This window comes from Macaca thibetana, chromosome 11, assembly GCF_024542745.1.
Source record: "Macaca thibetana thibetana isolate TM-01 chromosome 11, ASM2454274v1, whole genome shotgun sequence".
In the NCBI taxonomy this organism is placed as follows: domain Eukaryota; kingdom Metazoa; phylum Chordata; class Mammalia; order Primates; family Cercopithecidae; genus Macaca; species Macaca thibetana.
The window spans coordinates 60,056,578-60,078,080 of NC_065588.1; the positions used below are offsets into that span (position 1 = coordinate 60,056,578).

At 40.3% G+C, this 21,503-nt stretch overlaps 2 protein-coding genes and 1 pseudogene across 3 annotated transcripts in view; 1 reads left to right on the forward strand and 2 right to left on the reverse strand.

Annotated features, from left to right (window-relative positions):
- PPM1H (protein phosphatase, Mg2+/Mn2+ dependent 1H) overlaps window positions 1-21,503 on the reverse strand; it is a 1,465,797-nt gene that overhangs the window by 1,015,923 nt on the left and 428,371 nt on the right. The window lies entirely within an intron of this gene.
- The window catches only part of SRGAP1 (SLIT-ROBO Rho GTPase activating protein 1), a 306,109-nt gene that overhangs the window by 26,448 nt on the left and 258,158 nt on the right, over window positions 1-21,503 (forward strand). The window lies entirely within an intron of this gene.
- LOC126930878 (60S ribosomal protein L36a-like) lies at window positions 1,428-1,838 on the reverse strand (annotated as a pseudogene).

Sequence of the window (21,503 nt, forward strand, 5' to 3'; positions counted from 1 at the left end):
ACCCGCGCCCGGCCTGTTGTTTTATTATTACCTCAATGGATTATTTGATGAGGAAACTCGTGATGGAGCTGCCTCTTTATAGGCATTAGAAAAAGCGGTTTGAGTAGAACTTGCCTGTAGAGAAGAAATACATCTAAAAAGAAAAAAAAGTAAAAGAAAAAAAAAGAAAAGGCAGTTTGGGGAGAAGTATTTTTTAAAATCCTAAATTGGAATGAATACTCTTGCTAAAATCCTGTGCCCTGTTCCTAGGGATTATAAGAATCACTGCCTCAGCTCCTTGTTACTTCCAATACAAGGCTTTGCTAGTTTCCAAATGAAGAGGTTTCTCCCTATTTTTTTTTTTTTTTTTTTGAGAAAGAGTCTTGCTCTGTCTCCCAGGCTGGAGTGCAATGGTGCGATCTCCTCTCTCACTGCAACCTCCGCTTCTGGGGTTCAAATGATTCTCCTGCCTCAACCTCCTGAGTAGCTGGGACTACAGGCGTGCGTCACCATGCCCAACTAATTTTTGTATTTTTAGTAGAGATTGAGGTTTTCCATGTTGGTCAGGCTTGTCTTGAACTCCTGAGCTCAAGCAATCCACCTGCCTCAGCCTCCCAAAGTGCTGAGATTAGGGATTATAGGAGTGAGCCACCTCTCCCTGCCTTCCAGCTTGATTTTCTTGGGAAAGAAGTTGTATCTCTTGAGCTTCTATCTCTTCTCTTGATTTTATTTAAGTGTTCACCCTTTGTTGTTGGTCCTCTTTGAGTGGTGCTAGGAATTCTGGTAGAACCACTTGACACAGGCCCCACCTCAAGCCCCCAAATTTGCATTTGTAACAAGTTACCAGGTGAGACTGATACTGTAGGTCAACGACCACACTTCGGGAACTACTGCTGTAAAAAGCAAGCGATTTTGTAACTTTCTTAAGTTAGCCAATTTAAATGCTAATTTTCCTCCCAATTTCCCAAAGATCTTTTACCTTTCTTACAATTGCTCTCAATGGACATCAGATCATGGCTATTTAAACTAAGATTCTAGAAAATGTGTGTAGCTCCTTGCTTTTTGCTTTGCCATTTTTCCTTCATTTTCATATTTTGTTCCCTTCCCAAATTGTAAAGCGCCTTTTCATGCCACACCTGGGTAAATTGAAATCTAAAGTGGGAGCCTGATGAGCCCTTAAGGATTAATGGTTCAATTTCCCTGCAAATCTGCATGTGCTTTTGAACTAAGGAAAAAGAACACAGGGCAATGTAACCCTTCTTAGGGCTTAGCTAGTGCATTTCAGTTTTCTACAATTACCACCAGCTCTTAGGACAGTCATCACATTTGACACCTGACTCTAGAACAACTGAAGTACAGGTTTTTTGTAGGTTATGGCTCATGCAAGTTAGCGTGAGGTTGGGAGTTTTTCTTTTCTTTTCTTTTCTTTTTTTTTTTTTTTTTTGGTGTAAGAATATCACTGTATTTATTTTCCTACAGGTAATTTTTCTATGGCTTCAACATTTTCTCTTCAAAATTAAAAGAAAAATATTCCAAAGTTTAGAACTGGATCACTTGGTCCTTTCTCATCTTATCTCCTCCTAATTCAAAATGCTTGCATCTCTTAATGGCCAGCATCCTCTTGGATCTGCAGTTAGGCTCAACAGAGTCCAGCCTAATTAGCACAATCGTCTTTGTGGTCTTAGCCTTCCAGAAAATTGGCTTTGTCTGCCCACCATAGCCACTGTGATTCTGATCATAGCGCCTCTTTCCCTGGGCATACAAGGAATCCTTACCCTTCTTATAGTGTGTCACTTTGTGAGGCTGATGCTTGCCACACTTCTTACAGAAGGTTCTTCGGGGTTAGGTACATTGACCATCTTTGCAGCAGGGCTGTTCTGTCTATATGATGAAAACAAGAAATAGCGACCGAGACCCTCGCCTTGTACAGCTCTTGTCTAACCGGGAGTTTTTCTTTAAATGGAACATTTCGTTACGTTTCATGAGAGCACCTGTTTGATTGTTTTTGTACCCTAGTCTACTGGCAATTTATGAAATTGCTTTAATATTAGTTATATGGCAACTACAACTTACGTGAGGGGTAGGATCTCAAGTCAGACAATAAGGAGAAAACATTTTGTAAAATTACCCTTGAAAATCCCCAAGTCACCAAGAAGTGCATCCATGAAAGCTCTGAAGCCAGAAATTGATTTAAATTTCTCTTTGCTTATGGGCTACGACCCCACACTTGCCTGTGGCCACAGTCTAGTTGAAAGAGGGAAAAGATGTTAGGGAAAATAGGATTTTGTCCTTTCTCCTTTCGTCCCTTCCAAGTAAACATAGACACGTGGTTCAGCTCCAATAGATTAAATGTACTGTGACTCCATTGTATTGTTAAGATAATTGAAGTATTTGATTCTGGGTCACTGGTTTACATTCATTTACAGTCATGCTGGAATTAAGTATCATAAGTTCACTCATTCAACAAACAGCTATTGAATATCTTTATAGATTTATCAAGGACAGGGATTTGTTTTTTTATTGGGACCCTTTTTTGTTTTATAGTAGTCAGTCAGGCAGTGTTTGTTGAATGAATAGTGAAACACAGTCCGTGTCTTTTTGTGGTTTGTATCCTGGTTTTAAGGTGGAAAAGTAAACAAAGATTTGCCGTAGAGTCTGTTAGAGATATCTTAATTTATGGGAATATTGTGGAGGAAGAAATTCATTCTGCCTGGGAGAGTACAATACAAACTCATGAGGGAGACATCTGGGCTAGACCTTGATGGATGAGGAGTTCTCTAAGAAAGGAGGGGCATTCCAGGTAGAGGAAAGGCTCCTCAAATGATTCTAACATGTTTCCTTCTTAACAATCATGAGCTTAGTGTTTTAAGTGCCTTGAGCAGAGTAGTAAGAGATGAGAATAACAGGTAATGCTAATAATAGCTAATAGCTATTGGGCATACAGTTTATGCCAGGCAGTGTAAGTGAATTTTACATTTTGCTTAAATCTCACAAGAAATATGTGAGGTACACACTGCTAACCCCATTATCCCATTTTCTAGATTAGAAAACTAGGGAAAGCTGGCCGGGTGCGGTGGCTCACACCTATAATCCCAGCACTTTGGGAGGCCAAGGCGGGTGGATCACCTGCGGTCAGGAGCTCAAGACCAGTCTGACTGACGTGGTGAAACCTCATCTCTATTAAAAATACAAAAAAATTAGCTGGGTGTGGTGGTGCATGCCTGTAATCCCAGCTAGTTAGGAGGCTGAGGCAGGAGAATTGCTTGAACTCAGGAGGCAGAAGTTGCAGTGAGCTGAGATTGAGCCATTGCACTCCAGCCTGGGCATCAAGAGCGAAAATCCATCGCAAAAAAACAAGAAAAGAAAATGGAGAAAGTTCAATTTACCAGAGATGACATAGCCAGTAAAATGACATCTATTATGTTATATAAGCCTTGGCTGAATGCCATATAAACAGTTAGATTTTATTGTATTTTTTTTATTTTTTGAGATAGAGTCTCACCCTGTTGCCCAGGCTGGAGTGCAGTGGTGCGATCTCAGCTCACTACAGCCTCAGCTTGTAGGGTTCAAGTGATTCTCCTGCCTTAGCCTCCCAAGTAGCTGGGACTACAGGTGCCTGCCACCATGCCCAGCTAATTTTTTGTATTTTTAGTAGAGATGGGGTTTCATTGTGTTAGCCAGGGTGGTCTCGATCTCCTGACCTCGTGATCCACCCGTCTCGGCCTCCCAAAGTGCTGGGATTATAGGTGTGAGCCATGTGCCCGGCCAAACAGTTAGATTTTGTGTACAGTAGGGAGCTATTGAAAGTGATAAGGTCAAACGTGAGCATGAAAGATAGACTGGAAAACACTGAGTGGAGGGAGGCCAGTTTAAAGGTCTCCTTGTACTCTTTAGTAGCATGCTGAAGGCCTCAGTTTCATCTTAACCTTGAGAGATATGAAGGAGATATGAAAGGTGGAATCAAGAGGACTTCACCGCTCATGGGAGGAAGAAGTGACTGATCTATCAGGTTTACAAAGTAGAGATTAAGACACACAGTGCTGTAATGGAAGAAAATGTCATCTTCTTTATTGTCTCCTTTTATGTTTTATTGTATATGTAATACCTAAAATATATTCACAGAATAGCACACATGCATAATCTATAAATGTGGAAATAGACACACATTGAGATAATGCTCTTTTTTTATGGGGTCTATCACAAAAATGTTTGGGGTTGCTGGGCACGGTTACTCGCACTTGTAATCTCGGCTACTCAGAAGGCTAAGGTGAAAGGACCACTTGAGCCTAGGAGATCTAGGCTACAATGAGTTATGATTGAACCACTGCACTTCAGCCTGGGTGACAGAGTGAGACCCTGTCTCTTAAAAAAAAAAAAAAAGGCTTGAAGACTACTGATTCAAGCATATCTAAGAGATGAACCACCGCCCAGAGGTAAGTAAACCACTGGGGCAAGAAAGACTGAAGAGGTGAAGTGAGAAGATGATTACCTGAACTTTTACGTCTGCAGGTGATCAAAGTTCTTTCTCTTTTGAACCATAGGTTTTTTGCATTTCTGAATAATCCAAAACATTTTTATTTATTATTGTTTATTTGTTTATTTATTTTTGCGATGGAGCCTTGCTCTGTCACCCAGTCTGGAGTGCAGTGGTGTGATCTCGGCTCACTACAACCTCCACCTCCCCGGTTCAAGCAATTCTCCTGCCTCAGCCTCCCGAGTAGCTGGGACCACAGACGTGCGCCACCACACCTGGCTAACTTCTTGTATTTTTGGTAGAGACAGCATTTCACCATGTTGGCCAGGCTGGACTTGAACTTCTGACCTCAAGCAATTCGCCCACCTCGGCTTCCCAAAATGCTGGGATTACAGGTGTGAGCCACCGTGCCCAGCCCCAAAACATTTTTAAAGTCAGGATAAAGGTACTAAAGGGAAAAAGGTATTCCTTCCCTGTGGGAAAGATTCTGTTCAATCTGTTTTTGGCCTTGGAAAATGTTAGAAGTAGAATGGACATTAATATCATCCAATCCAACTTCTCTCTACCCAGCCAGAATCTCAGACAAGTAGTAATAGGGCTTTTGCTTGAATCCTTTAAGAGGTAGGCAGCCCAGCCCTTCACAAGGAAGTTTGAACAGGTGAATTGGTAGAGTTTTTCCTTTTACGAGGCATAATTTGCTTCCTCATTTGCAACTTTTATATATTTCTTCCCCTTTAAAAAGTTACAGAACCAGTAACACTATACGTGGTGCTCTACGGTTTTCCAAAGCACACTTGTACATGCACAGACAACACTTGATTCTCCCAACTCTTTTATGGAGTGGGCAGGCATGTTTGTTCTGATTAAATAAATGAGGCAGGCCAGGCGTGGTGGCTCATGCCTGAAATCCCAGCACTTTGGGAGGCTGAGGTGGGTGGATCATTTGAGGTCAGGAGTTCAAGACCAGCTTGGCCAACATGGCGAAACCCCATCTCCTAAAAATACAAAATTAGCCAGGTGTGGTGGCACATGCCCATAATCCCAGCTACTTGGGAAGCTGAGGCAGGAGAATTGCTTGAACCCGGGAGGTGGAGGCTGCAGTGAGCCGAGATCATGCCCTTATACTCTGGCCTGGGCAACAGGCTCCTCTATAACTCAGGAATCAGAGCACTGTTTGTGGGATTAAATTAGGTAACTCTTGGAAAGTTGTTGTAAAAGCTTGACTTAGATTTAGATGTGCAACAAATGTAATTTTCTTACTTTTCCTATCCTGGCTAATAAATTTAAAAGATTTTCATATGGCATGTTTAACTTTGTTAAATTTTCAGTTGGGGATTCAGTTCCATCATATCAGCCATTGCAGTTTACTTTAGAACTTACTTCTGTCATTTGTCTTTTTTTTGAGACAAAGTCTCACTCTGTTGGCCAGGCTAGAGTGCAGTGGCACAATCACGGCTCACTGCAGCCTTGAGCTCCCAGGCTCAAGAGATACTCCCACTTCGCCTTCCTGAGTAGCTGGGACTACAGGCATGAACCACCATGCCTGGCTAATTTTATTATTTTTATTTTTTTCTAAAGATAGGATCTTGCTTTGTTCCCTGGCCTTCATTTGTCATTTTAGTTATAATAATCATTAATGCTATCTTGATTTTCAGAAGGTGAGAAATTTGATTATTTAAAAAGTTATGAAAAGATGCCTTATCAGAAAGAGATTTAAGTGATTTCTAGTTTGAGAAAATTGACTCTTTTTAAAACATTTTTATTTTATATGACGTGAAATGGGTTACCTGACTGCATTGCAGGCATATTGTTACTAAGTGGGAAGGAATGGGGCTAGGTGTTCCTTTTCATTTGGAACGTTCCCTTCATGGGAACATTGACTTCATGGAGTCAGTTGTGTGATAAATGCATATATATTTCTTTGGAATTAAGTGTTTGAAGAAGAAGGATCAGTTCCATTGGAATCTCTTTTATCTTTTTGCTCTTCTCATACTGTCTGTAGAGAAGAAGTATTTTATTTTTACTGAGAAATCTGCCACTTTCAGGGGTTTTACATCTTGATAGATGTGAGTGCCCTTTAACACTTGCTAGCTAATGAAAGTGTATGTTTAGCCTGCCAAACCGTGAGCATTCTGAGGACTGGGATCCAGTCTGAATTTTCCCTGTATTACTGGCACATGACACAGTTCCTGGCACTTAGAATGAAATACTAACTCTCTGTTGACTGAAGGAAATGTTAGTTATCACTGTATCCATTGATACGTAGTGAATGCAGACTAATTAATAAATGTTGGGAGTTCACTGCTGTATCTTCTAGGTAGAAAAATACATTTCAGATAAAACATATACATTCAGGAAAAAGAATTTTCTTCACAAATATATAGAATTCTGTTGAGTGCCTTTCTCTATATAGGAACAATGAAAATGTAGGAAATGCTTTATCATCTGTAATTGTTCTTTGGACTAACCTAGAATTTTTCCCCTGGAGAATGCATATATTCACTTGTCTCCTAACTCTTTGGTAATGGGCATGATGCCAGGGTCCCTGACTGAACTCACTCAGTCCAGGGTACATGTGAGATGTCAGTGTCCAGAATACCAGTCCTAGAGGTTTTAACTTTTAGCCAACAGTGGATAGCCATACGTGCACATGTGTGTGTGTATGTGTGTATGGATGCATATGTGTGTGTGTTTTAAGCTCTTTGAATTCTTCAGGTTTAATCCAGTATCATATTTCTCCAAAAATGAAATATTTTCCCATTTCTTGTTTTTAATTTTTTTTCCCAGTAAGTTCAGCTGTGCAAGGAGTCTATTATCTGTTGTATCAATTTTCTAGAAGTTTCTTGGGCTCTTGAGGGACAAGCTGGGAAGAATTCAAGGCCAGACACGGTGTGGTGAAAGTATCCCTGGTTATGACTCTCGAGATTTTTTGGAAAGTAGTAGTAAATCATTTAATCATTTGGGAATGATGGATCATGCATTCTGTGTATTCCGTCTCTCCATGGTGAAGTTGTTTGTATACATAGCTTTTGCCATGGTCAGCTCCTCTCTGATAAAATGCTCCTCTTCATTTTATTTCATTTGAGTCACTTTCTCAATCAGTATGTTTTGTATGCCAAATTACAGATCTTTCCATTTTCTTCTACCATTTTGGCATTTAGATGCCTCGACACAAATTTAATCTGAGAAAAAAAATCCTAATGTCCTGACTTCTTGTGGGAAGTATTTGCATTAAGGAACTTCAGTTTTACTCCCTTTTTCTTAAGTTCTAGAGTCTGATGTTTGCCACTTAAAGTTTTCTAAATCTAATTCCTATTTGATGTAAACTGTCATCTCCTCCTCTTCCTCCTCCTCCCTCTGTAACCCTGGCTGGAGTGCAGTGGCGCAATCTTGGCTCACTGCAACCTCCCGCTTCCGGGCTCAGGCAGTTCTGTTGCCTCAGCCTCCCGAGTAGCTGGGATTAGAGGCATGCGCCACCATGCCTGGCTAATTATGTATTTTTAGTAGAGACAGAGTTTTGCCATGTTGGCCAGGCTGGTGTCGAACTCCTGATCTCAGGTGATCCGCCCTCGATCCCCTCGGCCTCCCAAAGTGCTGGGATTACAGGTATGAGCCACCACCAGCCAAACTGTCCTCTTTAAAAAAAATATGTCCCTGTCATATTGTCAATATGTTCCTCATAGCTAAGGAATCTTTGCTGCATAGGTTGATCACACACAATGAGATACAATTTTACTTTTCAGTTGGAATTTTTAGGATAATACTTTATGAAGTTGAGGGTATGGTATGATAAACATAATTTCTCACTAGGAGTGGGAGTGAAAATTGATACAGTCTTTCTACAGTGCAATTTGGCTCTGTAATCTTACTTTTTTTTTTGAGACAGAGTTTCGCTCTTGTTGCCCAGGCCGGAGTGCAATGGCGCAATCTCAACTCACTGCAACTTCCGCCTCCTGGGTTCAAGCGATTCTCCTGCCTCAGCCTCCCGAGTAGCTGGGATTGCAGGCATGTGCCACCAAACCCAGCTAATTGTGTGTTTTTAGTAGAGATGGGGTTTCTCCATGTTGATCAGGCTGGTCTCAAACTCCCGACCTCAGGTGATCCGCCTACCTGGCCTCCCAAAGGGCTGGGGTTACAGGCGTAAGCCACTGTGCCCGGCCTGTAATCTTACTTTTACAAATCTCTCCAGAGGAAATAATCAGAGATGAGGACGAATATTATGTATAAGAATGGTTGGCCTGGCGTGGTGGCTCACGCCTATAATCCCAGCACTTTGGGAGGCCAAGGCGGTGGATCACCTGAGGTCGGGAGTTCGAGACCAGCCTGACCAACATGGGGAAACCCCGTCTCTACTAAAAACACAAAATTAGCCGGGCATGGTGGCACATGTCTGTAATCCCAGATACTCAGGAGGCTGAGGCAAGAGAATCGCTTGAACCTGGGAGGTGGTGGTTGTGGTGAGCCGTGATCGCGCCATGGCACTCCAGCTTGGGCAGCAAGAACGAAACTCTGTCTCAAAACAAAAACAAAACAAAGAGTGCTCGTCATAGTTTTCTTTAAAACATGAAAATTATGGCTGGGAGCAGTGGCTCATACCTGTAATTCCAGCACTTTGGGAGCCTGAGTTGGGAGGATCACTTGAGCCCAGGAGTTCAAGACCAGCCTGGTAACATGGCAAAAATCTGTCTCTACAAAAAAGACAAAAATTAGCCAGGCATGGTAGTGTGTGCCTGTGGTCGCATGCAGCTACTCTGGAGGTTGAGATGGGAGGACACTTGAGTCTGGGAAGTGGAGGTTGCAGTGAACTGAGATCTGCACCACTGCACTCCAGCCTAGGTGACTGAGCGAGACGCTGTCTGAAAGAGAGAATGAGAGAGAGGAAAGAAAGAAAAGAAGGAAAGAAGGAAAAGACAGAGAAAGAAAGAGAAAGAAAATTATAAGCCATGTAAATATTCAAGAGCCAGTAAATAATCAAATCAGTTATGATATGTAAAAGTGTTAGAATAATATGGAACCATTAGAAAGTATGACTTTTGAAGAGTATTAAAGGACAAAGAAACTAAGAAATCTCATGAGGAGAGAAAAATATGGTTAATAAAATACAGTATATGCCAGAATATATTACCATTATTATTTCTGAGAAAAAGGGATGGATAGTTATTTAAAAGCTTCTTCTTTGTGTGTTTATTTTCCAAATTTTCTGTAACAAATGTATAGTACATTGATGATTAAATGAATGAGTATATAAAGTGCTAGAAGAATACCTGGCCTTATAGTGAACTCTCAAATATGAGCTTTTACTGTTGCTATGATATAATTACTTTTATTATATATAAAATATTTTTTAAAACTCACTCTAATTATAATTATTTAATTGTAACTACTTGTTTAATGTTTGTCCTCTATTCTCCATCATCTTTGGTCCTTCCTAATTTTTTTTGAGATAGGATCTTGCTCTGCTGCTCAGGCTAGAGTGCAGTTGCATGATTGTAGTTCATGGCAGCCTCAGCCTCCTGGGCTCAAAGGGCCCTCCCATCTCAGCCTCCTGAGTATCTAGGACTACAGTTATCTGCCACCACACCTAGCTAATTTTTTAGTTTTGTTGAGATGGGGTCTCACTGCATTGCCCAGGCTGATCTTGAACTCCTGAACCCAAGTGATCCCCTTCCTCCACCTCCCAAAGTGTTGGGGATTACAGTCATGAGCTGTCCTTAAAGACCATATCCGTCAAATATAAGCTGGCTGTAATACCTGGTACATAATAAGTGCTTAGTTAATATTTGGTGTGTGTGTGTGTATTTGTTTGTACCCTCAAAGATCAGGTTTCTAAATATTTTCTCCTATTTTATTTCAGTTTTTTAGCAGGAAGGTTGCTAATAATCAAGCTGTAAAAATATTAGTTGCTCCCAATTTAGAATTTTTATGTTCTTATGAACGCTGAAATGTATGTAAATGAAACTGCACAGTGTTAAATGGTATGTTGTTGAACCAGAAATATGTTTATTGTCTTATTTTATAAACAAAAATGGCCCTGAGATTTCTTTAAAATTTTTTACAAGTTATAGATTTTGAAATTTACAACACAACTCAATAAATAAGATTATGACAAAGCTATCTTAGATATACTTTTTGATTGGCCCTAAGATTATAACTTTAAGCAAGAATAGGGACACTTTTAACAGCTTGGAAGGTATTTTGGTGGGACAATAGGAGTGTATTTGTTTGTATGAAAATCCGCCGTAATTCTATAAAAGAACGTAATTTGAATCTGTAGTTGATTGCAAGTTTAGAGGTCTCTGCAATATACAAACTTTCTTCGTTGCAGTCACTTCCCAAGACATGCTGATCACTAAGAAACAAGGAAACTCAGCTAGAATTACCAGCTGCTGTTTATAAAGCCAAATGATAAAATTTACTTAATGAAAGTAATGTGCTGACAGCAGAGTTTATTGCTTAAAACATAACAATCATGTTTATTGTATCTCTCTGAGACAGCTTTGCTGAATATAACTTAAATGTAGCAGAGGAAATCCAGAGTAATGCACTGTTTTAAAAAAGTGTGTTTATTTACATGAAACCAACATAAAAAGTTTGATGAATTTTTTGTCAGAGGTCTTAGTTTTCTAGAGTTAAACTGAAAAGATTGAAGAAATGGTAAGTAGCTACCATTTTTGGAAACAAGAAATTAAGAAGTACAAACTCAGAAAACACGCTTGGAGAAAATTTTAATATCATGAAACCTAGAACTCTTGAACTTCAAAAGACTTTACAATCCACTTGATGGTGATATTTGGAATCTCAGATATAGTATTCAAATATCATAGGATAGAAAAGAATAATCAGGGAGCTTAATGCAATCAGAACCTTGTAGCCTGTTATGGGAAGAAGTATCATTTGGTTAAGCCTGCTAAGCTACTGTAAATGAATGTTAATCGCATTTTATCAGCTGCTTATACTATCTTTATTATATAATTTGAATATTTATGACCATGGAAATATGTTTAACTGTGAAATTACAGTGTTTATGGAACTCAAATTCCAAAAAGCATACAACCCTGTGATGGAGAAGAATTATATTTAAATACTACAAAATTCAAGATGTTTCTACCATTTAACATTAGTCTATATCTTGTGGGAGAAGCAGTTTGTGGCTAAGATACTGTGACAAACAGAATGATGTATGCTAATGTTGACTTCTAAGATAAGCATGTGATTTATTGTTTGCACAAAAGTCAATCACCAACTAGAGTATTTTAACTTTTTAGGATCAGGTAGTATTTAACTATTTTCTCAATATAGGTTATATCATTTTGGTTGACTGCATCCTTATCTTCTTTTAAATTATTAATGAACCTTTTAAAAAATATGAACCAGGCTTTGTACTTGAACTTCTTCTCCTCTTAAAGCTGCAATAATATTGAAATTGAAAATGATGGGCCAGGCGCTGTGGCTCATGCCTATAATCCCAGCACTTTTGGAGGCCGGGGCAGGTAGATCATCTGAGGTCAGGAGTTTAAGACTAGCCTGGCTAACGTGGCGAAACCAAGTTTCTACCAAAAATACAAAAAATTAGCTGAGCGTGGTGGCACGTGCCTGTAATCCCAGCTACTTGGGAGGCTGAAGCAGGAGAATGGCTCGAACCCGGGAGGCGAGGGTGCAGTGAGCCGAGATTGCACCATTACACTCCAGCTTGGGCAGCAAGAGTGAAACTCCGTCTCAAAAAAAGTAAAATAATAATGGATGGGAATGCTTCTTTAATTGTGCAGTCTGTATTTATTTTGTGTGTGTATATGTATTTTGGGGAAAATTGATTCTCTGCCAATGCCTTCTTACTTCTTTGCAAACATAAACCCATGAAAAGGTATTTTTCCCTTTGGGAAAATGTAAATGCACATTGTTCTTCTGGAAAATATAATCTAATAGGAAAATACAATTCACATTAGAACCAAAAGAAGCCTGTAATTAAGATGTGTCTTAGTCACATTTTCTTTCTGTCTTTTGTTAAAACCACAACATGGACTCATTCAAACAAATAAAGTTGTTGGGTAGGTGGAACATTGTTTTCCAATGTTATAGTAATGTTATAGTGTTACAACTATCTGGTTACTTCATCTTGATTGACAAAAATATTAAATCATCATTTTATAAAATTTGGGTATAAAACTTTATGTCTTGAGGCTAATTTAGATGTGTGGTGGTGTCTACCGGCAACACTAGAGAGGTTTCAGAGTCAGAGAGTGTTGAAACCAAATTCTACACCCAGCAGTCAGCTTAGATACCATCTTTCTAGTCAGGTTACTTAATCTTGCCAGGCCTCAGTGGCCCCCCCTTCATGAGGTTGTTGGACAGATTACTGAAATCCTCACAAATATGTGGAAAGTGCCTGGAATGTTTACCTGGAGCCAATGATGATTGCACACACTGCTGTTACATAGTTGATGATGGAGCCTCTATGTTGTGGATTACTTAAAACACTTTTGCCTTTCTGCCATCTACATTTGGGAGAATTAGTTAGACAGTATACCCTCCTTTAAAAAGTTGACAAAGGAAAAATATCAAGAATGCAAGTCAGGCTCTCTTTATCTGCGAACAACATTAGAGAAGTGTTGCCATATCAGATTCTTGATCCTAATGCCTGAAATGTGATTGGGCGTTTGTTTATGGAAATCATTATCTGTACTGCTGCCTGCTTTATTAGTATAAAGCAAGAGTCAGCAAACTTTTTCTGTGAAGAGCCAGGGAGCAAATATTTGAGGCTTTGTGGGCTCTTCAGTTTCTGTCACGAGTTCTCTATTGTACCATTGTAGCCAAGGCTAGTCGTAGACAATATGGAAATGAATGGGCATGGCTGTATTCTAGTAAATTTCTTTTTGTAAAAATGGATCATAGTTTTCTAATCCCTGTGGAAGATAATTGAGAGTATGTTCGCATCTTCTTTTTAAAATCAGAGATAAATTCTTGCCCCTAAAGTTGTAATTGTTCATTACTTTGTTCCTCTGTGTGTGTGTGTGTGTGTGTGTGTGTGTGTGTAGAGTGTGTATATCTGATAAACTGTCAGATTTTGATTTCTGAAGCTGTGTGGGAATTGATTTTTCTAGTCAGTTTGACCACATCTCTGGAACACAGTGGGGATGATGGGGAATGCCTTGTTTGTCTGTGAGATTAAACCTGTATACCTTTTTATTCATAATTGAGTAGATTCTGAGTTACATTGGACAGAGACCTGGCTTTACAGTTGGATAGTCTGCAAAGTCCTTGGCTGGTGATGCAGCTTTTGTAGGGATCAGTCTTCTCATCTGTAACACAGTGCTAATTCTCACCTTATTGGGTTGCTGAGAATTGAGAGAGACCATGCATTTGAAGGCCAACCTCAGTGTCTGAAACAGATAAACCCAATAAACAGTAGTTCCTTCCAACTTGAATGAGAATCATATTCTGAAGGCTAAATGATTTTTGAAAAACTTTACTGTTAATTTACTGTTTTTTTCTTTTTTTTGAGACAGGGTCTTGCTATGTCACCCAGGCTGAAGTTATTGGTGATTCTGCCTCACTGCAGCCTGAATCTTTCAGGCTCAGGTGATCCTCCCACCTCAGCCTCCTGAACAGCTGGGATTATTGGTGAGCACCACCATGCCTGGCTTTTTTTTTTTTTTTTTTAATTTTTTTTATTTTTAATAGTGATGAAGTCATGCTATGTTGCCCAGGCTGATCTCGAACCCTTGGGCTCAAGTGATCCTCCAGCCTTGGCCTTCCAAAGTGCTAGGATCACAAGTGTGAACTTCCTCACCCTGCCCTGTGTTCTTTTTAAGGGGGAAAAATGCACCTCTGCATGCTTATGTACTCTGAATTATTTGGAGCTGTGCCTCTCAGACTGTCTGTGGTAAAGACCTAGTTTTGTTCCTAATTTGTCATGAACTGATGCTTTTATAAAATATAATACAATGAATTATTATTAAAAAAAGAAACAAAAACATACAAAACACATATAAAGCCCCCATTTTAATAATGAGATCCAATAAACACATACATTTTCTAAATGCTTACTGTCAATTTCTTTGTATTTCTTTGGGCGCTGGTAATAAACAATTGGCAAACCAGTACTGATCCATGAGCCACACTTTTAGGAGCACTAAGTTAGGGGGAAGCAAGTTCATGGCCATTTATTTAAAACATTCATATTAAGTACTCTTGGATAGAATTAGTTACTAAATAGACAATGAATTTATCCCTTCTTCTTTAAAAGTAGTTACCAACTGTAAGTAAAAATTATTTACTTACCCAAATCCATGTTCAACAGCCTCCCTCCCCATAATGTAAGATTGTTTGATTTGAGGTAACTGGAGATCTCATAGGGGAATAAAACTCAGTGGTTGTCTCCAGACCAAGATGGCCCTTGATTAGAGTGTCCCCATCCATAACGGGTTGATATGGGTTAGCTGTGTGCACACCCAAATCTCATCTTGAATTGTAGCTCCCATAATCTCTGTGTGTCATGGGAGGGACCTGGGGAAGGTAATTGAATCACGGGGGCAGGTTTTTCCATGCTGTTGTTGTGATAGTGGAAAAGTCTCACGAGATCTGATGGTTTAATAAAGGGCAGTTCCCCTGCACACGCTCTCTAACCTGCTACCATGTAAAATGTTCCTTTTCTCCTCCTTCGCCTTCCGCCATGATTGTGAAGCCTCCCCAGCCATGTAGGACTGTGAGTCCATTAAACCTTTTTCTTTTTTTGAGACAGAGTCTTACTCTGTCACCCAGGCTGGAGTGCAATGGCACAATCTCAGCTCATTGCAACCTCCACCTCCTGGGTTCAAGTGATTCTCCTGCCTTAGCCTCCCTAGCAGCTGGGATTACAGATGCGTGCCATCCCACCTGACTAATTTTTGTATTTTTAGTAAAGACAGGGTTTCACTATTTGGCCAGGCTGGTCTCAAACTCCTGACCTCAAGTGATCCGCCCTCCGTTGGCCTCCCAAAGTGCTGGGATTACAGGCATTAGCCACCATACCCAGCCAAACCTCTTTTTCTTTATAAATTACCCAGTCTCAAGTATTTCTTCGTAGCAGTATGAAAAGTGACTAATACCGGGTTCTCAGTGACTCCCTCACTAACCCTGAGAGCCCAGATCTCATAGGGTATAGGTATAAGAATCTCAGGTCCTCAGTTTCTCCTTTATCCCCTGTGTTCTGGCAGCACCTCCCATTACCTTTATGAATCCACGTATTTTATTATACTGCCGTTATTTTCTGTGACTCCTCCACAGAACTGTGGACTTTGCAGTAGGAACTATTTTATTCTCTTTTTGCCTCCCTGGCTCCTGGCAGACCCTAGATGTACCTCGAAAATGTACTGATGTGTGAATGAATGAGCGGATGATGTGTTCCAGGCCTCTCACCAGCCTGCCTTTCTTTATCTGCACACTCTTCACTTTGCTAGGGTCCCTCTCAAAAACACAACTGGATCAGGAGTAGTGGGGAGGGAGGAGAGGGAGCTGCTGCAAAGCAACACACTGCTGTCAACATTTTTCAATGCGCATAACCCAATAGAACATGCACAGTATATTTTGGGAAGTCAACTGTTTTTCTCATCCCTCATTTTTTGTTGCTGATTGTATTATAATATTGTAGGAAAGCAGCCAACAACAGTGCTACCACCTTCAATGCTGTCACATCGACTTTCTGGAAACTGTCAGGGCCACACCTTACTGTAGTTGAAATTCAATGGCACTGAGCTCTTGAGATTATAGATAGTAATTTTCTGGAGTACACACAATGGTGTGTGAACATATGACTGGGCTGGAATCTATCAAAGTGCTTGCATGGGATATAAAGATCATTGATGCATTACAGTAAGCCATTTATGGATATTTTATGGTATGTACACAGACTGACATCACTGGGCAAAGGCGATCAGAATTTCACCTGCATAATAACAATCATTTGCAAGGAAAAAGATCTTATCAAAAATAAATTGATAATGTGTAGTAATGGACTGGGTTTTTGGTGGTTACTCATTATTTGGGGGACCAGTAGAGTTAATAGCATACTGACTGAACAGTGACTTTAGATCAGGATGTCTGGATTCCCATCCCAGCTCTGTGACTTCATTCAAGTTACTTACCCTCATTGATGCATTACAGATTTTTCTTATCTGTAAAATGGAAGTAATAATAGTACTGAGGCCTAAGATATTGTGCAGCTTAAATATGATAACTCAGGTAAAGCACCGAGTGGTGCCAATATTCCTTTACCACTCTTTATCATCACTTGATGTATGTAGATTGTCAGTCTAGTAACACTTTTGGAAAGAAATGACACCCTTTAGAGTACCAATAGCAGTTGTATTTGTAAACCTCTTCTATGGGTAGAGTTCTAATTTAAGATATTTTTGCCCTTCTTAACTATTTTATATACATTAATTTATTCCTCTGGAGAATCTTTGAAATAAAAGTTAGCTTTAACTTTTAAACACTTAAAATTGAGAGTTGATATACAGCTCGCTAAAAATAAATTACTAAAACTCTAGAAAAATAATAAACTATGAAGTTTTACTAATTCAAGGACTGCAGTATTGGGAAATATTGTGAAAACTAGTTATATAGAGAATAAATAAAAGTTAGAATATAGAGTTTGTATATATGGCATGAATATAATTAAGCAAATATTAGGTTGGTGCAAAAGTTATTGCGGTTTTGACATTATAGAAAAAACCGCAATTACTTTTGCACCAACCTAAATATACATATTTTAAGATGTATAGATTAAGTACTACAGCTTGGGATAAGATGTTTAGATAAGTAAGTGTTGTGATGAAGAATGGCTCTTTTTCCCTTTACTATCCAGTGTTCATGATGCTTCTGTAATGTTTTTGGTTTTTTTGTTTTGGAGTTTTGCTCTTGTTGCCTAGGCTGGAGTGCAATGGCGCAGTCTCGGCTCACTGCAACCTCCGCCACCCGGGTTCAAGAAATTCTCCTGCCTCAGCCTCCCAAGTAGCTGGGATTACAGGTGCCTGCAACCACGCCTGGCCCATTTTTTGTATTTTTAGTAGAGACGGGGCTTCACCATGTTGGCCAGGCTGGTCTCGACTTCCTGACCTCAGATTATCCACCTGCCTCGGCCTCCCAAAGTGCTGGGATTACAGGTGTGAGCTACCATGCCTGGCCCTATAATGATTTTATAATTAAAAATTTTCAAAGACCAAACATAAGTTACTCGTTCTAATCACTCAAAATGATAGACATTAAAAAATCATATTGAATCTGAGTATGTCTTTTATTATAGCTAGGATATTTATTGAATTTATTTACAGACTGTTGGTTAAAATCAAGTAACTGCTTTGTAAATTAACTAACTTCCTAGATGGCTAAGAGCAAACAGAGTCTCTTCGTTTTATGTTTAGGTACCCAACCAAGAACAATTCTCTTGAAACTCAGTCTGTGACATTTTGTAGACATTTCATAAAGGAGCTTTTCAAGGCCAGTGAGAAGTCAGCAACACAAACCTCTTTTGTGATCAGTTCAGGGGATCCCCGGAGATCAGCCTGGTCTCTGGAGTGTACGAGGAGATATCCAGTTACAGCTCAGGGCAGGGGCAGATCTGGTTCATCATGTGATTGCGGTGACAGCCTGCCAAGCTCACAGCTGCCTTGTAGGGGCTGTGGGCCCACCTGCCAGCTCCATTATTCCCATTTAAGGTCAGGCCCACAGGGACTTTTCCCATTAAACCCTGAATGTCTTCATTTTCAAGAAGTTTTCAAAGCATCATGAAAGACTAAGCAGGGCAAATGATGGTGTGATTGAACCCACCTCAGTTTATTCAACAGCAGGACTGTTTATATGTTTCAGTTGGTCCTGCCCTTTGTCCGTCCTAGGCTGTCCCCAAAGTGTCTCTTGATACTGGACACAGTTTTACAATAAGCAAAGGTGATTTACCTAGGTAAATCTTTGCCCCAGAGAGTGACAAGAAGAAAACCTGCTTTTTGTACGTTTGAAGAATCCCATATGGTAGACTCTGACACATCTCATAGCGAATGTTCTTGTTCTTATGACCAAACGTCTTCCTAAATTAAAAAAAAATTAAATATTGACCAAAATAAATGACATTTTGCCTATACAAAATTGTTGAACATGTAAAAATGCCTCTGGTACCGGAAGATGTCTTCACACTGACAGCCCTACTGAAGACTTGCTCATCATTCCAGGAGGTATACCTCTATTTTGACATTTCCTTTAAAGAGAAATCCTTTTGAATGCACGCAGTAAGGTGTAGGAGAGCAGGCCAGGTGTGGTGGCTCATGCCTGTAATCCCAGCACTTCAGGAGGCTGAGGCGGGCAGATTACTTGGGGTCAGGAGTTCGAGACCAGCCAGGCCAACATGGTGAAACCCCGTGTCTACTAAAAATACAAAAATTAACTGAGTGTGGTGGTGCATGCCTGTAATCCCAGCTACTCGGGAGGCTGAGGCAGGAGAATTGCTTGATCCCAGGAGGTGGAGGCTGTAGTGAGCCTAGATCTTGCCACTTCACACTCCAGCCTGGGTCATGGAGCGAGACTCTAACTCAAAAAAAAGAAGTACGGAGAACATTAGTCACTGAGATTTCTACATGTCATAGTGGAATATAAATCAGTTTGAATTCCTACATTGTTTGAGAAGATTTTTTAAATTTTTTATATTTTTAAATTGATGCATTATAGTTATACATATTTATTGGGTACAATTTGATGTTTCAGTACATATCTGTGTTGCATAATGATCTAGCCAGGGTAGTTAGTGCACCCAGCACCTTATGTGTTTATTGTTTCTTTGTGATGAGAACATTCAAAAGCCTCTCTTCTAGCTATTTGGTAATATGTAGTATTTTACTGTTAACTGTAATCACTCTACAGTAGAACACCAGAATTTATTCCCCCTACCTAACTGTAACTTTGTACCCATTGACCAACCTCTCCCCTCTACCCTCTTTCCAGTCTCTGGTCACCACCATTCTTATTTGAGTAGATTTTTAAAATCCACTAAAGTTTATGGAGACTGTTTAGGAAAAACTCTCAAACTGTTTTTCCTCTCCTCTCACACTACAACAATCAACACGGAAGACTTCTGTGACCAAATGTGTGAGAGTTTTTCGCCACCAACGAGCAGCAGACACCAGCAAGTCCAGGCCTCCAGAACCTCTGACCAACCAGCTTCAACTTGGGGTTCCTACGACTCTCCTTTTCTGGTTCAATTAATCTGCTGGAGTGGCTCATAGAACTTAGGGAAACACTTATGCTTACTGGTTTATTATAAAAGATATTACAAAGGATACAGACGGAGAGATGTTGAGGGCGAGATATGGAGTAAGGCACGCAGAGCTTTCATGCCTTCCCTGGGCGCCACCCTCCGGGAACCTCTACATGTTCAGCTGTCCAGAAGCTCCCTGCACCCTCTTGGGTTTCTATGGAGGCTTCATTAGATAGGCATGATTGACAACCATGTAGAAATGTGATTGAACAAAAAGGGTATGATCTCAGACTAACAGACTGAGTGGAGGAATCCAGCAAGGCTTGTCTGTTTAAATTCTTCTTGGCCTCTCTGTACAGCATTCTTTCCTCGAACGTATGCGGCACAGCCCTCTCAGGAATGAGGGTCTTTTGACCCACAATCAGATTAGAATGCTGCCTGGGCAAGTAGAAGAAAAACAGGAGAAGTTCAGAGAGAGAGAGAGATTCTGTTTTCTGAGGTCTGCTCCTGAGACCTGAAGTGCCCCAAGGCTATAATAAATGACTGCACCAAGGGCTATTGGAAGTTAGGAACCAGGAACCATGGATGAATGCCTACACACATAGACATACACACACAAAATCATAATATCACAGAGACCAGCTTTCACTTTTCTCCTGCTATTGTGCGATGTAGAATCATCGGTGGGAAGAAAAGCATTTTGTATATCAAATGTCCTCATATCCGAACTGATCTTGGATAATATGTTGTTTAGGAAATCTGTCTGGCTCATTGGATTAAAGTTTGGATCATACGTTTTCTATAAAATATAGTATAATGAAAAAATATGTTTATTTTTTCCTTTGGAGACAGAGTCTCACTCTGCTGCCCAGGCTGGAGTGCAGTGGCACAATCTCAGCTCACTGCAACCTTCGCCTCCCAGGTTCAAGCAATTCTCCTGCCTCAGCCTCTTGAGTAGCTGGGACTACAGGCATGCGCCACCACGCCTGGCTAATTTTTTGTATTTTTAGTAGAGACAGGGTTTCACCATGTTGGCCAGACTGGTCTCAAGCTCCGGAGCTCAAGTGATCCACCCCCTTCAGCCTCCCAAGGTGCTGGGATCACAGGCATGAGCCATCGTGCCCGGCCAATGAAAATAATTTAAATGTTCTCTTTATTGAAAACAGTCTAAAATTTATATGAAGTTGTAATTTGAGCCAAAGTAAAAACCCTTTTTTTTACTTTTTTATTTTAAAAATGAACCATTTTATGTACTTATTTATTTTTATTTTTTTCAAGACTCTCCACCCAGGCTGGAGTGCAGTGGCACTATCTTGGCTTACTTAGCCTTGACCTTCCTGGGCTCAGGCGATCCTCCCACTTCAGCCTCCTAAGTAGCTGGGACTACAGGCGTGCACCCAGCTAATTTTTGTATATTGGGTAGATAGGGGATTTTGCCATGTTTCCCCAGCTGGTCTTAAACTCCTGAGCTCAAGCCATCCTCCGCCTCGGCCTCCCAAAATGCTGGGATTATAGGCGTGAGTCACCACGTCTGGCCAAAACACATTTAAATGGGATTTTTTTGTTGTTACTGAATTTAAATAATTCAGAAACAACTTCAGAAGAAAGAATAAGAAGCAAAACTTCCCTCCGAAGGATTTAAGGATTTTTTTGTTTTTGTTTTTGTTTTTGTTTGAGACTGAGTCTCGCTCTGTCGCCCAGGCTGGAGTGCAATGGCGCGATCTCGGCTCACTGCAACCTCCTCCTCCTGGGTTCAAGCAATTCTTCTGCTTCAGTCTACCAAGTAGCAGGGACTACAGGCGTCCGCCACCACGCCCGGCTTATTATTTTTGT